Source organism: Podarcis vaucheri, assembly GCF_965113315.1.
Source record: "Podarcis vaucheri genome assembly, chromosome: 4".
NCBI classification, from domain to species: Eukaryota; Metazoa; Chordata; class Lepidosauria; order Squamata; family Lacertidae; genus Podarcis; species Podarcis vaucheri.
In genome coordinates, this window is record NC_138762.1 from 45,962,760 (window position 1) to 45,990,410 (window position 27,651).

General features: G+C 42.3%; 1 long non-coding RNA gene across 1 annotated transcript in view; it reads left to right on the forward strand.

Moving 5' to 3' along the window:
• LOC309531361 overlaps positions 1–23,710 on the forward strand; it is a 49,617-nt gene extending 25,907 nt beyond the window's left edge. Inside the window, exons 3-5 of the long non-coding RNA XR_014219249.1 lie at positions 19,910–20,020; positions 22,109–22,172; positions 23,335–23,710. This is a non-coding gene — a long non-coding RNA (uncharacterized lncRNA). The remainder of the gene's footprint in view (positions 1–19,909; positions 20,021–22,108; positions 22,173–23,334) is intronic.
• The last annotated feature ends 3,941 nt before the right edge of the window (positions 23,711–27,651 follow it).

Genomic DNA, 27,651 nt, shown 5'->3' on the forward strand with positions numbered 1-27,651 from the left:
TCCCCGTCGCCAGCCCCGCAAACTCGGGGGACAGCGGGAGAGGCGCAGCGCGCCTTTGCCGCTGTCCCCCGACTTGTCTAGAAGACTGGCGGGGGGAGAAGCCTGCTCCTCCCCATCGCCAGCCCCGCAAACTCGGGGGACAGCGGGAGAGGCGCAGCGCGCCTTTGCCGCTGTACCCCGACTTGTCTAGAAGGCTGGCGGGGGAAGAAGCCTGCTCCTCCCCGTCGCCAGCCCCGCAAACTCGGGGGACAGCGGGAGAGGCGCAGCGCGCCATCCCGCTGTCTCCCGACATGGTTTGGAGGCTGGCAGAAGGCTTCCTCCTCCCCCAGCCCCGCAAGCTCCCAGAGCGATGCCAAAGCTGCGCGCAGCTTCGGCATGGCTCTGGGTCCCGTTCTGGGGGAGGGGGAAGCTTGGGCTTCCCCGCCCCAGCCCCGCGCCTGGCGGGGGGGGATAAATTTTTTTTTGCCTTTATTCCCCCCCCCCCACATCTAGGTGCGTCCTATGGACCGGTGCGTCCAATAGTCCGAAAAATACGGTAATCTGCATTTCAATGTTGTTGGTTTCAAAGCCAAGACTGATCATATGTCTACTGGTATCTCAGTTTAGGCTCTTAACCTAAATTGCAGGGATAGGACTTTTCACCATTCTATGATTTTTCATATACCTTCCTTCCTCTTCCTACTCTTTCTCTTGGTTCTTCTGAACTGTCATCTATAAGCTCATATCAGAAGCATTTTAAAATTCTCAAGGTTTCCACAGTCACTTTCTTAAAGTCAATGGAGATTCTCGTTTAAGATTAGTCATTTGAAGTTTTCATGTTCTCAATTATGCTCTAAGGTGCTTTTTAAGGGCATTTAGCAGGACTGTTTAGAGGGCTCTTTGAATGTATTCAGTCTTTCCCACCATCCCAATAAGTTTTGTAATATGTCTCCTGTTACAGGTAAGGAACAGCAAAAGAATCATTAAGATGCTCCACTGTACATTAGGGAAGTGATTTGTGGGTATATTAACCCCTTGAGTGTCCTAATGACCGATAGAATTATACATTTCAAAGAAAGTGAAAACCCTGCGTTTTCCTCATGAGAAACACTTTATCCTTCTGCTGTACCCAAGTTCAGGAACTGTAAAAATGGTTTCCCTTTGTGTTAGCAGAACTCCAGAAAATTAATACAGTTTATGTAGATAACTATGTGGTTCAGAACATTTCACACTAGCAAAATAGCCATTCATCTCTCACATTTTTTGTACTGACAATATTCAGTTTATCATATAGACTATCCTTGAACAACAAAGAAGTGCAGTTCTGAAGTTTATGCCTTGACTGTTGGCAAAATGACAAAAACTTTCTAAGGGACGCATGGGAATATGTTAAATTGGATGCAGTGACTCAGATGTGTGACATAGATTTGCACCATAATAAATTCATAGTTCACTTTTGGTCTCAATGGGAGCCGAACACTGGATTTCCAAATTAATGTCCTTAGATATTGGTATGAAAATTTGAAGCATATTGCCTTAGAGAAACTTGCACAAAACTTGAAAACTGCTAGGGCACAAAGTTCAGAGGACAAGCTTGTGGCTGTGTGATATTGTTTTACTGTATGCAGTACAGGAGTCAGTGTGTGAGAGATTGTTCACCACCTGCAACGTATTTTCACTTGGGATTACAGTAATAACTTCAGCCTTGGGAGTACAGTGGGACCTCGGGTTAAGAACTTAATTTGTTCTGGAAGTCTGTTCTTAACCTGAAACTGTTCTTAACCTGAGGTACCACTTTAGCTAATGGGGCCTCCCGCTGCCGCCACACCGCCGGCGCACAATTACTGTTCTCATCCTGCAGCAAAGTTCTTAATCCGAGGTACTATTTCTGGATTAGAGGAGTCTGTAACCTGAAGCATCTGTAACCTGAGGTACCACTGTAATAGGGCAACCTGGAACTTGAAAGAAAGATACTTATGAATTTGAAACTGGATGGAGTTTCCAGACAAATGGCTGTTCATACAGAGGCTGTGGCTCATGCAAGAGGTCATCTGTGCGATGGAAGAGCTCATACAGTGGTGCCCCGCAAGACGAATGCCTCGCAAGACGAAAAACCCGCTAGACGAAAGGGTTTTCCATTTTTTGAGCTGCTTCACAAGACGAATTTCCCTATGGGCTTGCTTCGCAAGATGAAAACGTCTTGCGAGTCTTGCGATTTTTTTCGCTCCCCCCCTTTTTCTAAGCCGCTAAGCCTTTAATAGCCGCTAAACCGCTAATAGCGCTAATCCGCTAAGCCGCTAATAGGGTTGCTTCGCAAGACGAAAAAATCGCTAGACGAAGAGACTCGTGGAACGGATTATTTTCGTCTTGCGAGGCACCACTGTACCATTTTCCTGCTGTGCTGTTCCAGTGTTACCTTTCAGTGAATATCAGAACCAAGGAAAAAAGATGCAGGGCACTTGTCTGACAAGGGTTAAATCAGAGATAGAATTTCCACCACATGTAACTTTTACATCAGCTATAAAGTGATAGCTGAATGATGAGAGAATCCATAGATTGATATTTTTTTTTTAAAAAAAAAAGCTGTTTCCCATCAAGAAGGAAAACAATTTGCACAATGCTAATCAGAACTTGCTCTTACATTCTTTTTAAAAAAGGATGTTTCTCTTAACAAAGGAAAATGTCACACTTTAATATCCAGCGTACGAAGATCAGCATGGGTGGGTGGGTGGGTGTTTGATCACCTTGTGTCTCAACGCATATTTAACACAACAGTAATGATTGCCAAAAGAATGCCTTCTGGATAGTACCTTAAAAATATGCATTGAGACAAGATATAGTATTTAAATGCCTCTTTATCATAAAACAGCTTGGAAGTTCTGTGAAAGAATAATACCAACTAGAGGATAGTTTAAAGACCATAATTGGACTTTATCCCAGAAAAGGCTAAATAAATATGTTTTATATCATTATGCATATTTTCCTGTGATAAAAATAGATTTATATTTCATAGTAGCACAAGAAATTGTACAACAGGGGAATAATAATGGAAAGGAAAGGAAGCAATCAAGAAAGAAAGCAGAATATTCCTTATATCCCTTTAGAAAGGAAGCAATAAATTACTTTTGTGAATAATTTCAAAGACTCAAATATGGTCCATGTATATCCCAGGTGACATTTTTTAAAGAAAAAACAGTCTCAGCCCCCTGTTCATATAAAAAAGGTATAAAACAATCATTGGGTTTTTAATCCAGAGAAAAAAAATGACTACTGAAATATTTACTGTACAAAGTCCTCTTAGAGAGGCCTCTTATTGAATAAAGGAACAGTTTCTGATCAAAAAAAATTCATGGTCCACCAGTAAATTCAAAATTCCAGCTAATATATAAGTTTCTTTCTCAGAAGGGAAACTGTGTTACACCTCTTTAGATCAATGGATCATGCTTAATTAATAAGAGTCATATGTTGCAAAATAATGGAATCTGTGAATAAATTCCTTTTTCTTCTGCTGAAAGAGTTATATGCTCTAATTTCAAAGGCGATGGTGCTGAGTGCTGGAACATCACATAATTCTGTATGGCGAGATCTGGGGAAAGCAAAAGAGCAGCTCATTGTTAGCTTTTAGACCTGGAATCAGCTACTGCCATACAGGGCTGCCTTTTCATTTGTACTTAAAATTTAAGTGGAAAATTAAATAACAGTCCTTTGTTGATGCAGCCATTTTAAAGGAACAGATAGATGGTCAGACAGACACAATGGTGCTGTGAATTAAAACTTTGCAGCTTTGACCTGTGATGACTTATCATGCAGGCATACTGATATCCACAGGTATTTAGAGAAAGATTTTTTTAATAATAAAAAACCCCACCACCCTTATTGATTTTAATTTCCATTTTTTGAAATTGATTTTGGGGATGGGAAAAATCTGCACTGTTTTCCCCAGCAGAGGAAACATAATTTCCTGTTTGGGTCATCTTTATATCTTGTTTTTGAAAAGCACAGACCTATCCCATCATGTTTTCTCCTCCTTTTTTTTGTAATAAGATCAATAGTTTGAAAACTATTTTTCCTTCTCTGAGTGTGCCTTTAGGGCCCAAAGAGTCGACCTTGTGAAAACGGTTATTGCTGTTCTTTAGGCTGCTTTCATAGGTTTCTTTCTTTATGTGAGAGGGAGTGGGAAGTAGCTTTAAGTACAGGTTTTTAACAGTATCAAAGGTAAAAAACCTCCACAGCCAAGTTCACTGAAAGTTTCGCTGAGGCTTGTGAACTTAGGCCAATTTATGGCATCTGCTGGAAATCAGCCAATAAATAATAGCTTCTGCTGAGGCAGGCATAGAGATTCCTATGTAGTTTATAAAAGGAAAATTATAGGGATGGCAGATTGGGCCAGAAACTGCAGATGAACAACTCATTATGTCTTCATAAGACATGAATGATTGTAAGGGGGTAGGGATGTGGATTCACGCTCATATTGGCAACCCATTTTATTTCATAGACCAAGAAGGATCATTTTTACTTCCTAGCTTTCTCCTGGTTTGCCTGCATCTATTCAGACTCCATTTCTATATTATTATTATTATTATTATTATTATTATTATTATTATTATTATTATTATTATTATTATTATTATTGTGCTGGTTATTAGTACATCAAAAGCATATGCAAGTGTGAGTTAAGGTGGTCACCTAACTACCTTCTCTCTCTCTCTCTCTCTCTCTCTCTCTCTCTCTCTGTCTCTCTCTCTCTCTCTCTCCCTTCCTTCCTTTCTTCGGGGTTGAGGGGCTTCTTATCATTTTGCTTTGGTAATGTAAGGAGTTCTGAGTATTGTGGGATGTTGTCCCCAACCCCCCACAACAGCAGCCTTCTTGGAAACAGGGGCATTCCTGGGGTGTAGTAGATTCCTCTCAAGTTTTATCTAGAGCACTGTAAGGAGCTATTCTGGGTGGCAAAATACTAAGGTGCATAAGAGGTTTGCTTCCCCTCCCCCCACCTTGCAGTACAGTCCTTATGGAGAGCAGTTCAATTAGTTTTTCTGGAATTGCTGGGAATAGCTACTTAGTATAGTACCAATTCATCTACAAAATAAGGAACAGAATATGTTAAATTTTTTTGGAAAGCTAAACCATAAGCAACTGGAGAGGCTTAATAAGAAATAATTGGGAATTTTAAGATATGAATAAGTAAAAAATCAGGTTTCATGCTAAGGAAAGCTAAGACAAGGGCATAATGAATGCTGGGTAAATTAGAGCACAATCTTACCTCACCTGTGCTCCAAGCAGGGCTTGGTGGAGCTGTGGGGCCACCGCTGAACTAGCAGACCTGCTGATTACACTGGCTACAGTGGAAGCAGGACAATTGGGCATGCAGTTGACTCAATGCTATCATATTACAGCTATGAGAACAGCCCAAGATCCAGTGGTTCCCAGGCTGGTCCAGCTTTAGCCCCACTCTCAGGCCCATTTCTGGGCCTTCCACTAGCTCCATTCAGTAAGGATCCTCCCATTGGGTCTCTTGCCTGACCACACCTTTGTTGGGGTTGGCACCAGTTGAGTGATGCTTGCACTTGTGTGTGTTTTGATGATGATTCTTCTCACAAAGGAAAATGTCTCTGTTATACATTCCTTAATATCCACTGCACAGATACCTTTTTAAAAAAAAGCACCTTGCAAATGAGCAGTAATGACTGCCAAAATAATGCCTTCCAGTCAGTACCCTTAAAAATAAGCATTGAGACAAGATACAATATTTAAATGCCACTTTAAAAAAAAAAGTTCCAGGGAAATATTATATTAACTAGAGGACATTTTAATGACCATAACTGGACTTTAAATTTCAACACAAGAACATATGAAGAGTCCGTCTAGTTCAGTGGTTCCCAACCCCTTTTGGCCATGCCCCACCTAAGCATCTCTAATATCCTGATCCCCCCGTACCCCCCCCCCGTGACATAGTGAACACCTATTCACAAGGAGAAAGCCTAAGAGGCCATTCACTGTTAAAAACTCATTATCAAGACAAGTAGACATTGTTAGTTTTATCCTCCATAAATTTACCTAATCCACTTCTGAAGTCATCCAAGTTGGTGGCCATCACTACATCTTATGAGAGCAAATTCCATATTTCATTCTCCAAAGAACAAAGAAGAACATATATTTGTACAGAGAAATGTAATTATCTGCATCATGACTAGATGAACTCATATCTTGCATCAACTGCACAAGTTGTGCTGGTGCTGTAGCTACTAACCTCTTTTTATAGTTGCATGTGTGTCTGTTATCATCTATATATCTATCTATCATCTATCTATCATCTATCTAAATTGCTAGATGGCTAAAATTTTAAAGTTAGCATTTTTCTTACTTTCTGCCATGTCTAGAGACAATACAGGTAATTACCAGATGATAGAGAGAGCAACAGGGCATAACATGCCCTGACCTATTGTCGTCTATTGGAAACAAGTTACAAGTTATGATTTCTGAGTCTCATCCACTACATTCAAAATTTTTAGGAAAGTTTGATAAATATATGTTATATATAACCACACTTGCCGAAAGTGTTTTCCCTGCTTTTCTAGACTATTTGAAAAATGAGAACAACATACAGTGGTGCCTCGCAAGACGAAATTAATTGGTTCCGCAAGTTTTTTCTTCTTGCGAGTTTTTTGTCTTGCGAAGCACGGTTTCCCATAGGAATGCATTGAAAATCAATTAATGCGTTCCTAGGGAAACCGCTTGCCAGGCTGGCGGTGCGGAGAAGGGCTTTTCTCCCCACCGCAAGCCTTCAGGACAGGTACGGGAACAGAGGGGAAGGCGCGCAGCGCTTCTCCTCTGTTCCCGGGGCTTGCGTGGGAGGAGGGTTTTTCCTCCGCACCGCCAACATTCAGAACAACATTCTGAATGTTGGCGGTGGGAAGGAAAACCCTCCTCCCACCCCAAGTCTTCAGGAAAGCCATCCGATGCCGGGCGGGGGAAGGAGGCTTTCCCCCCCCCACCGCCCGGCATCGGAGCTTCGTTCAGATGCCGGGCGGGGGAAGGAGGCTTCCCCCCCCCGCCTGGCATCGGAGCTTCGTTCAGATGCCGGGCGGGGGAAGGAGGCTTCCCCCCCCCCCCGCCCGGCATCGGAGCTTCGTTCAGATGCCGGGCGGGGGAAGGAGGCTTCCCCCCCCCGCCTGGCATCGGAGCTTCGTTCAGATGCCGGGCGGGGGAAGGAGGCTTCCCCCCCCCCGCCCGGCATCGGAGCTTCGTTCAGATGCCGGGCGGGGGAAGGAGGCTTCCCCCCCCGCCCGGCATCGGAGCTTCATTCAGATGCCGGGCGGGGGAAGGAGGCTTCCCCCCCCCCGCCCGGCATCGGAGCTTCATTCAGATGCCGGGCGGGGGAAGGAGGCTTCCCCCCCCCCCGCCCGGCATCGGAGCTTCGTTCTGATGCCGGGCGGGGGGAGGAGGCTTTCCCCCCCGCCCGGCATCGGAGCTTCATTCAGATGCCGGGCGGGGGAAGGAGGCTTCCCCCCCCCCGCCCGGCATCGGAGCTTCATTCAGATGCCGGGCGGGGGAAGGAGGCTTCCCCCCCCCCCGCCCGGCATCGGAGCTTCGTTCAGATGCCGGGCGGGGGGAGGAGGCTTTTCCCCCCCACCGCCCGGCATCGGAGCTTCGTTCCGATGCCGGGCGGGGGGGAGGCGTCCCCCCCCGCGATCGGCATCGGAGCTAGGTTCCGATGCCGGGCGGGGGGAGGAGACGTTCCCCCCCCTGCCCGGCATCGGAGCTTCGTTCCAATGCCGGGCGGGGGGGGAGGAGGTCTGAGGACAGTGGGGAAGACGCGCTGCGCTTCCCCGCTGTCCCGGAGATTTCCCTATGGGCTGTCGTCTTGCGAAGCAAGCCCATAGGGAAATTCGTTTTGCGAAGCGCCTCCAAAACGGAAAACCCTTTCGTCTAGCGGGTTTTCCGTCTTGCGAGGCGTTCGTCTTGCGGGGTACCACTGTATTATGTAATGTATCACACAATAATAGCAACTAACAGAGTTGATAAACTGAAGAAGATAGTTCAGTATTCTTTTGCAAGCTGACACATATGTACACAAAATCATTCAAACTGGGGTAAAAAAAATAAAATTTGATTCTTCAAATTAAATGTGTAAAGAATATCATTTCATGGTGATAATTTGCCAACAGAAAAGAGAGATAATTTGCAAAATATTGCACAGCTTAATCAAGATGAAGCCTTTTTATAGGCTACTTGTTCCCCTTTATGCTCATGGGACAAATATATTTTGAAACGTACTTGACAGCACAATCTTGTGCATGTTTACTTAGAACTAGGTTCCACTGTGGTCAATGAGGCTCACTTTCAGGTAAGTGTGCAGAGAATTGCAGTCTCAGTCATTCACATAATACTAATACTATGTCTAGTTTAGAGTTTAGTTTAGAGGTCCTAAGGAAGACAGACTATCCTCCACCAGGGCCAGGGCCTTTTCAGTGATGGTTCCGACCTGGTGGAATGCTCTGTCCCATGAGACCAGGGCCCTGCAGGATTTAACTTCCTTCCGTAGGGCCTGTAAGACAGAGCTATTTCGCCTGGCTTTCAATTTGAACTTAGCCTGATCTTTTATTCCCCTCCCTTCCCTCCCTCTCCCCTTTTTATGAAGATTACCCACTCTGGGATCCCACAGCTAATTCTCCCCTGGTCTCCTCGCTGGCCCAAATAGGACTAACTTAGTCAGCTAGCCCTGGTGATCATCTAATGTTTATTGGATGGATTTTCCCCCTAAATTGATTTTTGAATTCTGAATTTATTGTTATTCACGTTTTATATGGTATTTTATGCTGTTTTTCGTTGCATCAATTAAGTGTTTTAAATTTGTTGTTATCCACCCTGAGCCTGGTTTTCTGAACCGGGAAGGGTGGGGTATAAATAAAAATTTATTTATTTAGTATTTATTTATTTAGTTTGAAGTTGCCATACAGCTAATTTGTATATATATGATACTAGTTTGGAAGAGCCTGTTGGGTTACAGGATGTAGTGATGGTCACCAATTTGTATGGCTTTAAAAGAGGATTCGACAATTCATGGAGGACAAAATTATCCATGACAGCTAGTCCTTATGGCCATGTTCTGCCTCCACTGTTAGAGATAGTGAGCCTCTGAATACAAGCTGGAAGCAACCAAACGGGTCATCTAGTCCAACCCCCTGCAATGCAGGATTTTTTTGCCCAAGGTTGGGCTTGAACCCATGACCCTGAGATTAAACGTCTCATGCTCTACCAATTGAGCTACCCCAGCATGAATATGGATGAGAGTGAAGGGTGGGGAGTATGTGGCTGGCTGGCTGGTTTAGTGTGAATCCTGGTGCAGTGTGTAGATCAGGCTTCCTCAGCCTTGACCCTCCAGATGTTTTGAAACTACAGTTCCCATTATCCATGACCACTGGTCCTGCTAGCTAGGGATCATGAGAGTTGTAGGCCAAAAACATCTGGAGGGCCGAGGTTGAGGAAGCCTGGTGTAGATGGACTGATGTGGACTCACCTGCTTTGAATTTGGTCTTGTCCACTGATGGTTTGTGCCCCTCAGAATATTACACAGGAGGGAAAAGAGCACCCTCCTGAGTTCACCACCCTTGTGGTAAATACAAAATATCCTAGGCCTTAAACACCGAGAGCTTTCCTAAAATGTTTCCCCTTTTCCAGACAGTAGCAAATTCTTTTCTAGTACTACAGAAAATTAAACTCCTTTCAGGTCACTGTGGTGCCAATAATAGCTTTACTTTAAAATATTTTTGAATAATTCATAAGCACAAGAATAACATTCTGACATTTACCTGATCTATCCTAAAGATTAGACTCTAATGGGAAACTTGATCATATTCACTAGCAGTTTCTAGGGAACAGTGTGTGAGGGAGGGAGACTCAAGTAGGTCTGAATGGCAGATTGAGGCTGAACATAGAGCTACCACCTCTTTAGTAAGTTTTAATGCCAATGCAGGTGCTTAGGATCAAACATGATGTGCCCCCCTACATATTAGTGGCCAGAAATTATGAGTTGCTCCTTTCTGCATTAGTTCTGCCTGAACAGAACACAGATCTGAGGCTGATGCACATGTGAGAGAGCCTATCGCTTGGCAGATATTTCCACAGACAAGGTACTGCAGCACAATATTTGGAGTTTCCTGTTAACATGCTATATGCCTTTGAAGACACTGCAGGTGGCTCAAAATTCAGCAACTAGATAAACTAGACTGGGACAAAGCAAATGGAATTATGCTGGCTCCCAGCAAGGCCATCTCAAAATGGAACTCCTTGTCTCAGACAATCATTGCCTCCTGTCCCCAGCCTGTCCACTTCTGCTTCTGTCCATCTAAAGAGCTACCTGTCACTGTTTCATAGCCCATGAAACAGTGACAGGTAGCTCTTTAGATGGACAGAAGCAGAAGTGGACAGGCTGGGGACACAACTGCCACCACAAGCCAGTCATTCACCACCCTGACCCAGCAGATCTGCCGAGGATCTGCCTAGGCATTGCCACTTTGCTCCTGACACAACCTGGCAACAGCATATCTATGCAGGTACCTGGAGAGCCAGGTAGCTGTGATCTGAAGAAAAAGCCTTCCTTGGGGAGAGGCACTGTGGCAATGCGGCCAACATTTCATTCTAGTAATGGTGGAGAGGTGAAGAATATTTATGTAAAGTTTTGCACATTACCAATATGAAACTTTAAATAGGATTTGGCTCTGCAAAGAGGGGTGGTCTCTCTCTGTGCCAGCTCGCCCACAACGCCTCCACCAAGGAAGGCATTCCTCAGAGTAAAACGTGGGCAACCTGTCCCCAGAGAGCCTTAGAGGGGCCTGCGCTGCCAACCCTGATGTGCAGGAAAAAAAGAAAGAAAAAGAGGTAAGTGGGGAGGATGTAAGAGGTGGTGTTGGAGGAAGTTGGCACTCGGGGAGGCAGTGGCGACTGGCCCACTTCACTTCAGGTGCAACCATGTTCTGGTCCTATTTCAAAGCACAATTCAAAAGGTTGGTATTGACCTATAAAGTCCTAAATGACTTATGACCCAAGTGCTAGAATCACCTCTTCTTAGCATCAAACTACTTGTACATTAAAATTTGTCTGAGAGGCTCTTTTCTTGTTTCAAGCACCGTTAGACACGAGAGGATGGAAACAAGGAATAGGGCCTTCCATGCAGTGGTGCCCTGGTTTGGGAATCTTTCTCAGTGAATTTTGCCAGAAAACAGGTCTGTGAGTTCACAGTTTTGAACCCACCAGTGTCACAACACAATGCCCTAGTTGTATTTCACAGCAGTGGTTTCCCCCCGCCTGTCCATCTGGCACCTCTGCTGTGTAGTCCCACTACCCAAAGGCCATCCTATAATACCTTTCCCCTAAAAATACAAATAGTAATCCCCCTCCACACAGAGATATGGATTTGAGAGACAAGCTGACAAAGTGCTTTTTTATATCGTCTTTCCCCTTCTTTTCTGAGGAAGAGTTTTATCATAGTGTCTCCTTCAGTTTATTTTTCTCAAGCAAATATGCTAACCTAAGTAATCTTATGAAAGGCAAACAGATAAAGCTTGAGAATGTAGTGCTTATGAAAAGTCTATAAGCTCTGTCAAGGAAGTTATTTGTATTGACTGGCTAGAGAAATTATTGAAACCAAACTAAATTTGGAACAAAAGATGCACTGTTGTTGTTGAGTTTGCAAACAACACAACATTTAAGGGGATCCATAAACTAATGAAATAGCTCTTTGACAGAAGAGTGTGCTGGCAGTATATCATGAACCACATTTCAAAGGCTCAGCCAACACAATCCTTCTAGTTATGGCGAACAGCTTCTGACTAGCACGGCACCTTCATAAATATAGTCAGGTATCTAAAATCATTATTTGGACTTTTCCTTCCCTATAGTGTTGAATCTAATAATGTAGAGCTGTTCAGTTCCTGATGTCCCCAATACATCTTCATGTTTGCAAAAACCAAGTGGTAAAAAAAGGGGGATGGGGGGAACCAACACACAAACATTCACCAGAGAAGCACCAAGGGAAAATTGTTGTTAAAAACGCAATCCCTTCTGCTAAACATGCTTATCCATGAGTAAGTCTCAGAATGATAGCACTAACAATGTGTGTGTTTAGGAGCAGAGCCAAATAAATAAAGAAGTTAATCCATAATTGTTATCAGTCCAAATGAATGGAACTAAATCCAACACCCCAAAGGTTTATATGGATGTTTATTAGAGGCTTGGATTTGTGTGTTTATTACTTAAGTTTATCCAGTGGAGAAGCTGAAAAACAAAGGTTAAGTCAAGGCTACCTCCACATTCCATGAATAATAGTGGATATGCAGAAATGAATATCTTCTTGGAGAATACGGGAATGTGCCTGGGCAGGGGGTTATACTGAAGGAGCTGGTGCATTAGTGGATGCTCTTTGCTTCATCTCTGTCATTGGAAACCCAAGTAGCCTCTGTGGCAGAGGTCACCCAATACCAACTTAGGCTGGTACTGTTCGGAGTGAAGCAACAACATTTGCAACGTTTGGGGGATGATAAACAGAAAAGCAATCTGTTCTTCCTGCTCAGTGATTTCTTTTATTCTAGTAACTATTTGTTGGTAAATTCCTTTAAGACTATACTTCCTGTTCCTTCTCAAGCCAATACAAGTAAGCATTACCATGTGCTGGTGTTAACTTCCTGGCTCCATCTTGGCCATATGTCTCTTTGCTCTTCTAGGGCAAGTGCCTTTGTGGGCTGGCCCCAAGGCCGCTCTTGTGAACCAGCGAATGGTAGGCCGGATCATCCCCTGTGGGCATTCCTCTGGGCACAGGATCAACTGCCCAGTGGTGGCACTTGGCCCCACACCAAGGGCCAAGATAAATTGCAGCCTGCCAGGCCATTCAGCCTACACTTAGAATAGCTTTGTTTGCCAAGAGTAATAATCCTCACTTTTTCATTATCCCTTCAACTAGTAGTCTTTCCAGACTACCATTTCTTTCTGCACACTTATTCTTATGCTGGTTTTATAAGGTATGATCCTGAGAAGCAGGAGGCAGTGTGCATGATGGATGAAATAGCTGTGGACCCAGTGAACTGTTTGCCCTGGGCTGACTAGTTTGCCTTCTGATCCAGGTTTCATGCAGGAGAATGCCAGGCACTGAACCTGGGACTCTGCCACTGCGCTCCAGCTCCTCTTCATATAGTAATTTGGGGCATGACAATTAAATATATGAATTACAGTTTGGGGAATGCCATCTGGGAACAGCCACATCCTAATTGGTATAAGTATATATACTTCCCATGTGTATGGAATGCAAGGGAAAAAATGGGAGATATTTTCATGATGATGTTTAACAGTTTAAAACTGAGCTATAATTATTTTTTTGAGTATACATGTTTATGTACAATGATGATATAATTATAACAACAATACTATTGCTTTATTATTTTCCTAAAAGAGGTAGAAATTATTTCCCACAGTCACCCTTTGTTTTCTTTCTATGTTCTTTTTTGGGCTCCCCCTCCCCCCAAAAAAAAATTCACTTCAAAATTTGCTTTAGGTGATGTTACGCATTAAAAGAAAATATGATGAAAATTACCCACAGATGGTACTTAACACCTGCCAAACTAGCAAAAAAAGAAAAAGGAAAATGTTGGAAATCCAATGAAGTAGAGGGATCTTTTTTCCCACATGTGGTAATCAGGGAATTCTGGGAAGTAATTTACAATGAATTAAAAAATATATTCAGAAATCCAAAAAAAACCTTCCCCCCAAAACCTGAAATATTACTCTTGGGAATGGTGACAACAAAAGAATTTATTATTATATGCCACCACTGTGAATCAAATCTTATTGGTGGAGAACAAGTATGGTACCCACTAAGGAAGAGTGGCAGTTTAAAATGCTTGAATATGCTGAATTGGCAGGTAAAACAAATAGGGTAAGAAAAAAGGTTGATAAAGAATATAGGGAGGATTGGAAAAAGTTTATTGAATATGTTAAGAACCAGTGTAAACAAGTAATGAACCTAGCAGGTCTTGAGCAAATCCAGCAGAATAGGAGCTAATAGAAATTTGAAGAAATAGAAATAGGAAGACATTTGAAGATTAAAAATTTGGAATATGCGATTTAGTAGAAAAGTAAAGAAACCAGGAAAAGGGTGGAAGGGGAGTCACTAGGTAGTAGTTGTATGTTGTGATTGGTATGAAAGTTGTATAATTGGTGGGTGGAGGGAAGGGGATGTGGGATATGTGTTGTTGTTTGTTGAAATAAAAATGCAAATAATTTTTTTTGTAAAGAAAGAAGTAGGCAACAATATAGTGATAATATAGTAATAAGACAGACACGTGGAAAATTTTGCTAGACCTATCAAAGCTGTATTAGCTTCCATTACAAATCCTCAGAAATTCTGCCTTGGTAGGAAGTATTCTGATTTCACTTGAACTTCACTTCAGGCAGAATTCAGTGCCACTTCTATGCAGCAAAAGTTTACAAAAGAAAACCAGAACTTTAATTCACTTTGTTTGAGACATGAAGTGAAATTTGTGTTTGTAAATGTATCTGCAGAACAGAAAACCTGAAAGCAGTCCTTGAAATTTGTGTTTCAGCAGATTATTTCACATGTCAATTTCAACTCTACCACTATGGATTTCAAAAAGAAACGTAGTAATTAATCTCTCCAGAACAACAAAGGAGATTGCTGTTGATAAAATGACAGGATAATGACAAAAATATTTTCCCAGCTTGTTCACTTGTAATATCTGTTCTGTGTGCCAAATTCATTTTCAATATTATTTTACCTCTTAATTTCATACCTAAAGATATTGCATAAATCAAGCATAAAGGTCAAACTGTGGGCATAATAATACACTATTTTTGAGAAGTGGCAATGTTGAGACCTTAATGAGATGGCAATTTGTTTTAATTGATCCAATTTCTGCATAAATTACAGGAATAGTTGTCTACCCTTGGCCTCATATTTATTACTTGACCCAAACAACTCTAGGGGGCCATTCACTGGGTTCTCAGTGTTTGCGCTTTAAGTACCACAACAGTAACTATAAATCCAAACAAACACACATGTGCAATACCCTGGTAAAAATACATTTTTTTAAAAAAAACCAAAACTGTCATTGTTGAATTGCTCCCAGATTACTTGGGGTAAAAGTATTCATATGAATGGGGTATTTAATGAGCCATACCACAAGGTCTCAGGTTCAGTCCGCATCATTTCCAGATAGGTAGCCTCTTCTTTGAAATTGCTGAACTCTCTGTGAGTTCTCTTACCTTGAGTAAGCAGCTCTGACAGTGGAAGTCAAGGCTGCCCCAATTGTCTGCTGAACTTCTGTTCCCCAGCATAGCTAGCATCCTATTGGGCTCTGGTACTCACCTAGAAACCAAGTCTCGAAATCCCTGCATCTGAAAGCAAGGCCAAGGCATCAGCAATACCATTTCATAGTCATAGCTCATTTAGGGCCACAAATGAAATATATTCCTTCTGAAACTGCATTATGGAAGCATGAGCAAGTCATATCACATGGAAAGTCCAGGGAAGTCTGGGTATTGCTCTCCGGTACCATAGACCGGCTATCACTCCAAAAAATTAACTGTGCAGTTATGAAACAACCCTGACCAGAATTGAACAGTTACAGTAGTCAGAAAGAAAATTTTGTTACTGTGATTGTAATTGCCCACTCTTCCCCACTTGGTGTGCTGACCACAGAATGCCCATTCCGAACTTCAGGAGGAGGGGGGGTTGCGGGCTCACGACCCCGCCCACACATAAGGGATTCCCTTATTTGCATCCCCTGCAGTGCCAGCCAATCGGCTGGCGGCAGGGGCGGGCCTTCCAGAGGCCACATAAGGTCGGGACAGCCCTCTGCTCGCCCCTTTTCTTCCTAGCTGCTGACGCGGTTTCCCACCCACCCGCCCTTTAGGTTTTGCCACTGACCTTGCTATGGGCTTCGGCTGGTTGCTGCAAGGGGCCTGGTAGGAGTTTTTCCATTTGGCTAATTGGCTGGTTTTCGGAGCCACTTGGTTTTTTCGCCTACCTCGTAGCAATTCGTCACAACTCCCTCGGTTTTGGCGGTAGGCATTGGCCGGGGTATTGTTATGCAAATGAGGTTGGGGGGAGGAACGCCATCACCTCCCCCAATGCTTGAAGGGTAGTTCGTTAAAGGACTCCGAGGGGCGACGCCTCGTCCGAAACCTACGGAGGCTAGGGCCTAAAGCGCGCCCCCGAGCGGTAACCCCCTCGGGGAGCGCCTAGGGATATGCATCTCGGGTGGCTCCCCCTGTTGGTGTTTAACCCTTCCCGGTTAGACCGGATAGTCGGTTAGGGGCCAATGCCTAAAGCCAATACCCTTCTTACCTGTAATCAATAAAGTTGTGGCCATTTACGCCCATTAACCTAAATTTCTGTGTCCGTTGTCTTTATTTATTCCACCTGTGGGGGGGGGAGGGAATAGCCACGCAACTACACAAAACCTGTCTTTGTTTATTCCTCTCATTTTATTGTTTGCAATGCCTGCCATTGTATACTTACAATGCAATAAAATAAACACTAATAAAGAAGCTAGGTCTCTAATAATATTGGCTGTGAGTCCTGGAACACTGGCTCCCTGCTCTGCAGGCCTGTTTTCACCCAGCCTGGGAGGGGAGGACCCTGACTGACTTCAGCTACAAAAGCTGAGGCTGCTGAACAGTCTCTTGGGCTTGAGCATTGTTTAGGGGTTTTTGTCAGGGGGCGGGGCTGTTGTTATTAATATTATTTTTTATTTTTTTCCCTTTTGGATCTCATGGATCTATGTGGAAATGGTTCTGTTTGGTTGTGTAATTTTTGATGCTTTATTTATTGTTTATGACTACTTTTGGTATGTTGCAATTATGCATTATTTCATTTTGTAAGCTTCCCTGAGCATGGTTTGAACTATGAAAAGGTGTCATGCAGATAAAATTATGCATGTATATATGTATGTATATGGGTACACACAGAGAGAGAGGGGAAGAGAAAACAAATATGACCTTATATAAGAAATTTAGTTAAAATTAAGTTAAGGGAGCATCATAAAGAGAGTTGTGTATATCCCCCCCCCTGAGTCTTGTAGAGGGCACAACTGAACCCTGCAATTATTTTATTTGAAATTGTACATATCTGGTGCCTCTAACTAGGACAAACATATGGATTTTTCTTGTCTGTAGAAATTTCGTTGTGACTTCTCTCCAATACAGCAGTCTCAGAAAGATTTTAGGAACCTATTTGTCACCACACTAGGTGACAACAACCCAAAACTATTTCTCACAGCATGACAAATAATATCTACCATTGGAGACGCAGAGGTTCTATCTCATTTGTAAATGTAACAACTATAAGACAACAGAGCTGAAATTTCCCACTGAAAGAGCAAAGGGCTTGCTGTACAATTTCTTTTACACTGCACTATGCAAATCTTGTAACGGAAGTGTTGGTAATTACAAGCAGTATGTTTTAAGATTTATTTTATATGTGCTGTGTGTCAGTGTTGTTTATCAATTGTCTTCACAAGCCTGCCAAGAGACATATGGGCTTCTTTGGGGTTTTGATTGTAAGGTGTGTATGTGTGTGTGTTAATAGACAGATATAAAAGGATCATACAACAGTTCACACAGGCTTGCTCTTAGGCCCTTTAAAGGATTCAGTTGAACACTAATTTATCAGTTGCTCTAATAAAAATGAAATTGGCAGGGGGTTGGACTCGATGGCCCTTGTGGTCTCTTCCAACTCTATGATTCTATGTTGTTTCCAAGGTGGCAGTTACAGAGCTTTGAGGTTTGGAAGCTCAGAAGTTCTTCATTTGCCAAAGCTACACAATGGTATCCTCTGATAAGTCTGATGGCTTCTGGGTCTCAGAACTAAAGTGTTTAGCAACAGGTCAATCGCCTTTTTTTTTTGTCAGACTTGCCAATTTGTGGTTTCTAAAACACATGCATAGTTTGGCCATTTATTATTGTGAGCCAGTGAAAGACATCACTCATATTGCATTGCACTCATGGGAACCTTTTCTGAGTAAAGATGTTTTGGTTTGGGTTTGACTTAATGTGATAACACACCTGTATTATTAATGACCTGTTTAAACCGATCCATAAATGATATTGTAACTATAAATTATTTGTCCTGTCTACAAAGGAACTTGTGCCTGCCCAGACAATTTGGTTGCCAGTATATCCCTCTGCTGTTCAGACACCTATTGATATCCACATAAGACCAAGAAATGCAAAAAGGGATCTCATGGAAGGTGTGGGGAGGTTGAGATATGGGAGGAGGATGGGGTGTAAACAGAAGCCAAAGAGAGCTCTTGAGAGAAATAAATCTTCCATGTAATCATTAACATTCCAGTGCTCCTGGATACTAATATGCACTGGAAGAAAACAACACATTCTGTTTTCACTATTTACTTTACAGTGTTCTTGAAATACAAAGGAGAAATTAAAAATTTGTAGATGCTGGTTGCATTTTCCACAAAAACACTATTTCTCTTGATAAGCTGCAGGTGACTGGTGACAGAAAGAATGAGTTTTTGTTTCAGAGTGCTAACTTCAATTTCCTAACTATTCAGGCATATTTATATTTTATTTTATTTTATTTATATCTCACCTTTCACTTGACAGGGACTCAAAGAGGCTTACAGATAAAATGAGAACAGCTAAAAACTTCCACCTGTTGCCTCCACATCTGTTTCCCCTTTTCTTAGAAGCTCAGGCCAATGCATCTGAAACCAGGATGTAGCTCCACTGCCCACTTATTCTTTCCATTTACCAGACTCAATAGCCTCTCAGGTCAACTCCTGAGCTTTATTGACTTACCAAGTGAAAACAATTGTTTGTGGCTCAGGCTGAAACAAAACTGAGTGGTCCTAGCAGTGGGCAGGCATATGCCAGCTGCATAAGATCGTCCCTTATGTGCCATCCCATAGCCAGTGGGGTTGTCATACATTTAGGCCACAGTGTGCAAAATCCTATGAGCCGCAGCCTCAGTCTAGTGGCACAGGAGATTAGGCTGTGTTGAATCACAGGTTTTTAGTTAGCATATTATTCGGCGAGGTATACTTTTGTTTCTGCTGCTAAAATTCAACTGCAAAATTGCCATCAGCAGGCCTTCCTTATCATCTCAGGATGAAACTGAACAATGTTGCGTATAAGAAGCCAGGAAGAAAAGAAATCAAAGACCTAGGAGTTCAAACAAAAGCTGTTTCCCAAATTTCAGCAAGATCTTTGTGTCTTCTGTTCTCATATATATTTGCTTGCTGATCAGTGTCTAAATATTTCTGTTAAATATCAGGTGATATCAGTTATTACAGCCTGAACATGTAGCAACCGCGGATGGCAGACAGACTAGATGGATTTGTAAAACAAATGCAACCTTTTGTCATTATGAAAATGCATGCCATTTGTAAAACAAACACATCAAATTGCTTTTATGCTTACAATACTGTAAGTCAGAACTTATAGATGTTCAACAGCATCATAAATGTGACTTACTTGTTTCAAGAACATGGAACAATAGTACATATTGAAAATTGCAAAAGGCAAACTAGATTGAATAGGGCAGGTGTGGGGAGGGAATACAGGGCAAGATCCAGTAAAAGATAACATTTTAACTCTAATTAACCTTAATGAGGCATATGCAGGCATATGCTTAAATCTTCCGCTGAAAGTGAAGGGACTTTATTGCATAGTTTTGGCTAGATTGTGGAAACAGTTCTCATCAACTCCTATGCTTATTTCTGAAAATCATAACTGTTCTTAAACATAAAAATATTTCACCCATCACAGTCTTCATATCTATTAACACATACAATGAATACATCAGAGATGGAGAGATGGTGACTCTCCTGATGTTGTTGAAGCCCAACTCTCATCATCCCTGCTCTGCTGCCGTTGCCACAGCACACTGATGCTTCCATTTCAGCCTCAGCAGTGTCAGGAGAAGGGAAGAACCAGCAGGGCAGGACTGCTCTGCTGGAGAGTTGTCCTTCCCTGTCCCAGTTGTTCCTCTGCAGCTAACCTGGATTCAATTTAGGTGAGCTGTAAGGGGGAAGTGTGTAGTTTGGGTGACAATGTTAAGGGAAGGGGGTGGATTTGGTGAGGTGTAAAAGGTGGGTGAGGCGGTTTGGTGAGGGGGTGAGGATCTGGCAGAGCTTTGGCAATGCAACATGTCAGCATTGTCAGGCTTAAGCTGATAAGCCTCAATATGACAATAATGACAGGGCCTCCTCTGTACATCATTCTGGCATGTGGGCAGTAAAAAGCAAACAGCAACATCATTAATCTGAACCTTGGGAGTCAGGGTTATGTTGCCCATTCAAGAAGACTGGTCCTCAGTGTGGTACCAAGCACATACCTACTGAGTTTGGGAGGGATGACTATAACCAGTCCTGGGATGGGGAACTTGAGGCCCCAATATGTTTTTGATCTATACAGTGGTGCCCCGCAAGACGAATGCCTCGCAAGACGGAAAACTCGCTAGACGAAAGAGTTTTCCGTTTTGGAGGTGCTTCGCAAAACAAATTTCCTATGGGCTTGCTTCGCAAGACGACAATGTCTTGCGAGTTCCTGCTAGTTTTTTCCCTTCCCCCCCCCTTTTCTAAGCCGCTAAGCCACTTATCAGATGATCCGATCAGCAGATAAGCCGCTAAAAGCCGCTAATAGCGCTAATCCGCTAATCCGTCAATGGGCTTGCTTCGCAAGACGAAAAAACCGCTAGACGAAGAGAATCACAGAACGGATTCTTTTCGTCTTGCGAGGCACCACTGTAGCTCCCATCATCCCTAACCATGGACCATGCTGATGGGAGTTGGAGTCCAACAACATAAGGTTCTTCATAATGTTGCATATCAGATAGACACATTGCAAAAGCTGTGACCTATTTTTCAACCTTTTCACAGTGATGTGGGCACAATATATAAGCGTAATCTGCAGGAACTATTTTACTCATCTCAATATATTCTTGCATAGGATTAAAATTATATGTGAAAAGAGCTTCTATCTTCCCTCTGTTCTTAAGAATTAACCTCTAACTACTATTCACCCTCCTGCATCAGTCACATCATTGTTTTATAAATCATCAATGTTCTGCAACATGCATCTCAAGAAGGCATCATCAATTGCTTTTTATTTTGACCGTTGTTACACATTTATTTTCTCTTCATTGTTTGCAGTACTTTGAAGCTGGAAAATGCAATTTCTTGAGTATTGATTTTGTCCTTTTCCATTTAGTAAGCTAAGACCCTAAATACACAAATATCTATGCACGTTTCTTCCCATCAGTAATCTGAGAATATATCTTACAAATGGAGACATGCAAAAAGATGCAGATGGTTTTCTCTCACTTTCTCGGCACTTTTGCTCTCATTTCTAGTGATGTTGCCAAAATTTTCATTTACCTGGTTTGGAATGCATATTTTCCTAGCTGATGATTCCTGGATATGCAATACCAATCAAACGTTATTTTCCTCAGAAGCTCTAATATGACTCAGAATACAAAACAAGCATCCTCATACACAGAGCCATACACTGCTTTTATAATCTGTGGTGGCAATCCTATGGCCCTTCAGAGGACATCCCAGGGACTATAATATATATTGGTTCTTCTTTCCCAATGATATACATACATAGAGAGCAAGAAAGTGAGAACATTGTTATCAGAAAGGAAGATCCAGTGTGAAACAAGGAGATACAGTATTGGATTCCCCCTGCTTGCCACAATGGGAACTTGCAATGCTGTGGCCCAGTTGATATTGGAGCTCTGATGTTGGTACAGGCAAAAGGAGAAGGGGTGTCAGGGTCATTTGGGTCATACCAGTGAAAGATCAGGAAACAACTTTGATCCAAAGACTCCAAAGCCACCTCTGTCAGCTGACAACTTCAAACCAACCAAAGGTTTATACCCAAGTTGTCTCTGGTTACCCTTGCATTGCTCTCAATTGGGAGGAAAAGTATTTTATTAAAAATGGATGGAAAACTGCAAGAATGGTCCTCTAACCTCAGTAATGTGTTTCAAATATGATGTCAGCAGAGCTTAGGATATGATGATTGAACCATTTTCCTTTCCTCATTGCTAATATTGGGATTACAGTTGTATGGGGTTTGGTTTTGTTTTTTGGTCCAGACAACATCTGCTGCTTTGACAGGGTTAAGGAACCACAACCAAAGGAGGACTTTTGAGATTCAAGGTAGGAAGAGTTTCTAACCACAGGAAAGGGCTTTTCAGGTGCCACTACTCCACATTAATAAGCATACACCCTGGACATTTTAAAAAAATTCCTCTGAAGAGCATCAGTGTGTTGATTCTGTTGGGGAGGGGTCCTCAACTTTTTCATAACCATAATATGACTGTACATAATTTGCACACACTGTAGTTTAGGCAAGACACATAACTGGTGCACAGCTATATTATCTATCCTACATGGAACTTGACCCCGGGATGTGATTTTCAGCTGCAAGGGAAACATTATCTCTTTCTCTTTCTTTCTTTCTCTCGTTCTCTCTCATATTGCATAATTATGACTGCATTATTTAAAATTATATGAGCAAGGGGTAGGCTAAAGGCTGCATTTTAAATACTTGCATGTGCATCTTTAAAACTTTACTAACAGATTTTGTACATTTCAATTAAGATGTATTGTGGAAATGGCTAAGTGTCACAGATGGTAATACTGCTGGGGCTACTTCAGCGTTTTGATTACAGTTTGCACAATATGCTACTTTTTATGCATTTAAAAGTCATAAAATTTTATTAAAAGAAAGTGAAACAGAGATATGTTTTGATCTGCAAAAATGCAAAAGCTGCTCAGCTGATTACTGTACACTTCTAGGTTTCATGTAAATAAAGGCCATGATTAACTAGATGCAGAAAGATTGGAAGCAACATTCAGTACAAATAGGAAAAACTGTTATGTCTTCTTGCACCCCCCCCCCCCAAGAAAGAAATGTATTGGAGACCTGTCATGTATTGTGCTGGCTGGCAAGGAAAAAAACCTTATACTGCTAAGTCCATGAGTAGGCAAACTAAGGCCCAGGGGCTGGATCCAGTCGAATCGCCTTCTAAATCCAGCCCGCAGACGGTCCGGGAATCAGCGTGTTTTTACATGAGTAGAATGTGTCCTTTTATTTAAAATGCATCTCTGGGTTATTTGTGGGGCATAGGAATTCGTTCATTTTTTCCCCTTCAAAATATAGTCCGGCCCCCCACAAGGTCTGAGGGACAGTGGACCGGCCCCCTGCTGAAAAGGTTTGCTGACCCCTGGCTAAGTCCATAGTAGAATTAGAATTCAGTAGTTACCCCTTCTTCTCTGCCTCTTTTGTCTTCTCTTCCACCTCTTTTTTCTTCACTAGCATCCTGCACAAAATAAGAGAAAATTATGTTGGAAGACGTATTATCCATTGTTAAACCCACAATGTACAAGAAGGTTCTAAAAAGCAGCTCATCCCAACTGCATGTTCCACAACAGGAAAGAAAAAAAAGAATGTAACCTCTTCTTGCTCAACTGAGAGTGAGCAACAATATACAATGGAAACTGGTTGCCATTGCTACACAACTGGACAGAATCTGAGATCTTTACAGAAGTCTACAATGACTGGGAGTCATGGAGGACCAAGATTTGTAAAGTATAATCTGAATGAATCCAGTTCAGAGATGACCACTTGTTAGCCTCCACTCTCCTGTGGCATTCCATTGGCTAAAATAAATGGAGAGTTTTAGTTTACCCAATCCCCTTACTGCAGTTTTCAGGTGGGAAAGGAAATTGCCCAAATACATATCCCTGTGGAGAAGAGAAGATAACTTACACCTCCTTCCAGTACAGATAATTTTCTTCTTGACTACGCTTTCCCCCTTTTTTTAAAAAAGTAAATGACACCAATTTCCACATCAATGCTATCATCCTTACTTGCTATGGTGACTACATATCCAAAAGTGCTAACTGCATCTTCCCAAAACCTCCCATCAAGGCAGCTTCTCAGTCAGGGATAGAAGCCTGTGCATCAATATTCATCCTGACAGTAACAAGATGGTAAGAGAAGAGTTGAAAGAAACATGGCTGTTCACCTTGGACCAAGCGAAGAGCAGTAGAAATAAAAGAAGGGAAAAGAAGTGTAGAAGTAGAAGGGAAAAAGAGGCAAATTCCAAAATGATGCTGGGGGGAAATGAAGTTAATAAAATCATAAAAATATGCTTATAAAATAGTGAAATGGCTAATGTGTTTCACTGAAGATATTCAGAAACAAAAAAATACAGTTTTCCTATTAAGTCAAGAGATATCACTATCCTACTCCCTTACACCAGCCAGTAAAACAATATTTTGCTGTGACTAAATAGCTTTCTACTTTAGCTTTTTCTGCTGGTGTGTATTACAGTTATTTATTTATTTTTAGAAATCAAGAATATTTTAGTAAGCCAGCCACCACTTTGTATACCACACTGGATGTGCATGTAGGACAGTGGTCATATCTTTTTTTAAAAGTAAAGATAATAGTTATCTACACACATCCTTTTGGGTGTAGAAACATTTGATGATTGGATGGCTAGGGAGGAAAGCCATGCTGGATTGCAATTATGACTAATGAAGACACCAGGCAACAGTTGAGATCAGAGGGTCACATTTATTACTATTGAGTCAAGGATCTGCAGTGGGCTGGACAATAATTATTTTTCTGTGGTGATAATTAACAGGGGGAAACACTGAGGAAGCCCCATGTTTTCTCCCTTGGGTGACACCACACTAGTTCCACGTTAACCACAAACTGGTTCCAGTTAACCATCAGGTAAGGTTAACTGATGGATGCCTTTCATTGATGGCCCAATTTAATTGCACATTGAGTGCCTACTGGCTGCTCCATCTTATTCCCACTGTCCAGCATTCACAGGGAATAAGACTACCAGACCCAAGTCATGCTCCCCTCCCTTTCCCTCTCAAGCCAGCTGGGAGAAAAAGCTACAATGGGAAGTATCGCTTTACCCATGGGATGCTCACCAGAGCATATACAACTCTCCTTTCCTGACCATACCATCTGTCCAAGTGTGCCCAAACCTTTCTTTTTAAAAAAGCAAAAAACAATTACTCCACATCCTGGCCAATTACACATACATCTTAACCAAATCAAGCAGTGTGCAGTAGGTGAAAAAAGGTAGTCCCAGAAAGCCAATTGTGAGATCAACCAAAGAAGAAGAAAGTGGTTCACCAGAAGGTGACTCACTAACTCCTTAAGTTCCTTTATTCCACACCTAGTAGGAGGTGGTCCCCAAATAAATCCATTCTATACATAATGTGGGTGGACGAGGAATGGAAAGGAGAGAAGATGGCTCCTCACCATGTGGGGAGAGATCAAAGGCCCTGTTCTTAATACAGTGGTACCTCGGGTTACAGACGCTTCAGGTTACAGACGCTTCAGGTTACAGACTCCGCTAACCCAGAAATAGTACCTCGGGTTAAGAACTTTGCTTCCGGATGAGAACAGAAATTGTGCGGTGGTGGCGCGGCAGCAGCAGGAGGCCCCATTAGCTAAAGTGGTACCTCAGGTTAAGAACAGTTTCAGGTTAAAAACAGACCTCCGGAACGAATTAAGTTCTTAACCCGAGGTAGCACTGCATTTGGATGGTCATGATCAGTGCTCCCCCCCCAGGGGGTACTCAAGGATACACAGTACCGGCATCTCTCTTTTGTTGTTGTTAAAAAGTGTGGCACTTACTGCAACAACTTCATGGTGAGTTCTGGCACCTATTTTTTGGGGGGGGGCACTGGTCATGATCATGTTTACCACCTTAAAAACCAGGATACAGAATAAAGCATGCTCACCTGAAGAAATCAGACCCTTTCAAATGGTCAGAACTAAGTTGCTCTGAAGAATGTAATCTCAGCAGAGGAAAAGATAGAGCTGTCCGAGTAGAATAGTAGCAACCAGAGCCATTGAGCAGGATACAATGAGGCGAAAGGATGGAGCTGTTAACAAGAACTGTTATGAAGTGTCGGGTAAGTTCATGTCAGTTTTTCTGTAATTTAAATTGAAGATTGTAAAGTGCTATAGGTTACAAGAGGTCAGGTATTTCTACCCAAACTGGGAACCAGCCTGATTGCTACTTTGCAGCTGGAGGTCCCAAATGTGATAGTATAACAGAAAAAGAACAAGTATTCCAGAAAATTACCCTTGTAATATATATCCCACAGCAAAAAATACAAAAGATCATTTGAAAATGTAGTCACTATGTATTTTTAGAGAGTCTGATGAGGATAGTATTGAGGTGGAACTTGGTTTGATTTACTTTTTTTTTTACTTCCCCCAAATTTAGTCAGGGAGAAAATGATCTCTGCTGGAAGGAAAGAAGAATTTATTTTCCACTGAGAGTTATCTTATATATTCTGCATAGACAGAAATGCTGTTGTTCATTATCGAGTCACGATTAAACAAGACTAAAAATTGCTTTAATTAAGTGTCCTAAAAAGCAATCAAGAGATGGGTGGGTGTTTTTTGTTTTGTTTTTAATAATAAAAAAAAGCAAACTGTTTTTCTCTCTCAAAAGCTCTAGGCATATGAGGCATTGTTTGGATTATGAGAAATCTCATTGATTAGACTTGATTTGTTTTTAGAGCCAATGAAAGTATTTTTCAAGGGTTTAAGCATGTAAGAAACACCATTCTCAATGGAATATCATTTAAGTAGGACAGTCTAGTCCAACAGGGTGGTCCAATGCACAGCTCTCAAGGCTTTTTTTGGTGATCTTCGGCAACACTTTACTTCTCCCCCCTTCAGCCTCTCCTCACCTGGGTAAGCGCGGCACTGGGCTTTGAGAAGGAGGTGTGAGGGCTCTGACAGGGTCCTAGAGTCCTGTCTCCTCCATCCCAAAGCCTAATTAGTGCTTTCACAGCTATGGGACAAAGGAAGGAGGACTCTAGGACCCTGCCAGATCCTCACAGAATCATAGAATAGAATCACAGAGTTGGAATAGACCACAAGGGCCATTGAGTCCAACCCCCTGCCAAGCAGGAAACACCGTCAGAACACTCCTGACATATGGTTGTCAAGCCTCTGCTTAAAGACCTCCAAAGTAGGAGACTCCACCACACTCCTTGGCAGCAAATTCCACTGTCAAACAGCTCTTACTGTCAGGAAGTTCTTCCTAATGTTTAGGTGGAATCTTCTTCCTTGTAGTTTGGATCCATTGCTCCGTGTCTGCTTCCCTGGAGCAGCAGAAAACAACCTTTCTCCCTCCTCTATATGACATCCTTTTATATATTTGAACATGGCTATCATATCACCCCTTAATCTCCTCTTCTCCAGGCTAAACATGCCCAGCTCCCTTAGCCGTTCCTCATAAGGCATCGTTTCCAGGCCTTTGACCATTTTGGTTGCCCTCCTCTGGACACGTTCCAGTTTGTCTGTGTCCTTCTTGAACTGTGGTGCCCAGAACTGGACACAGTACTCCAGGTGAGGTCTGACCAGAGCAGAATACAGTGGCACTATTACTTCCCTTGATCTAGATGCTATACTCCTATTGATGCAGCCCAGAATTGCATTGGCTTTTTTAGCTGCCGCGTCACACTGTTGGCTCATGTCAAGTTTGTGGTCAACCAAGACTCCTAGATCCTTTTCACATGTACTGCTCTCAAGCCAGGTGTCACCCATCTTGTATTTGTGCCTCTCATATTTTTTTTGCCC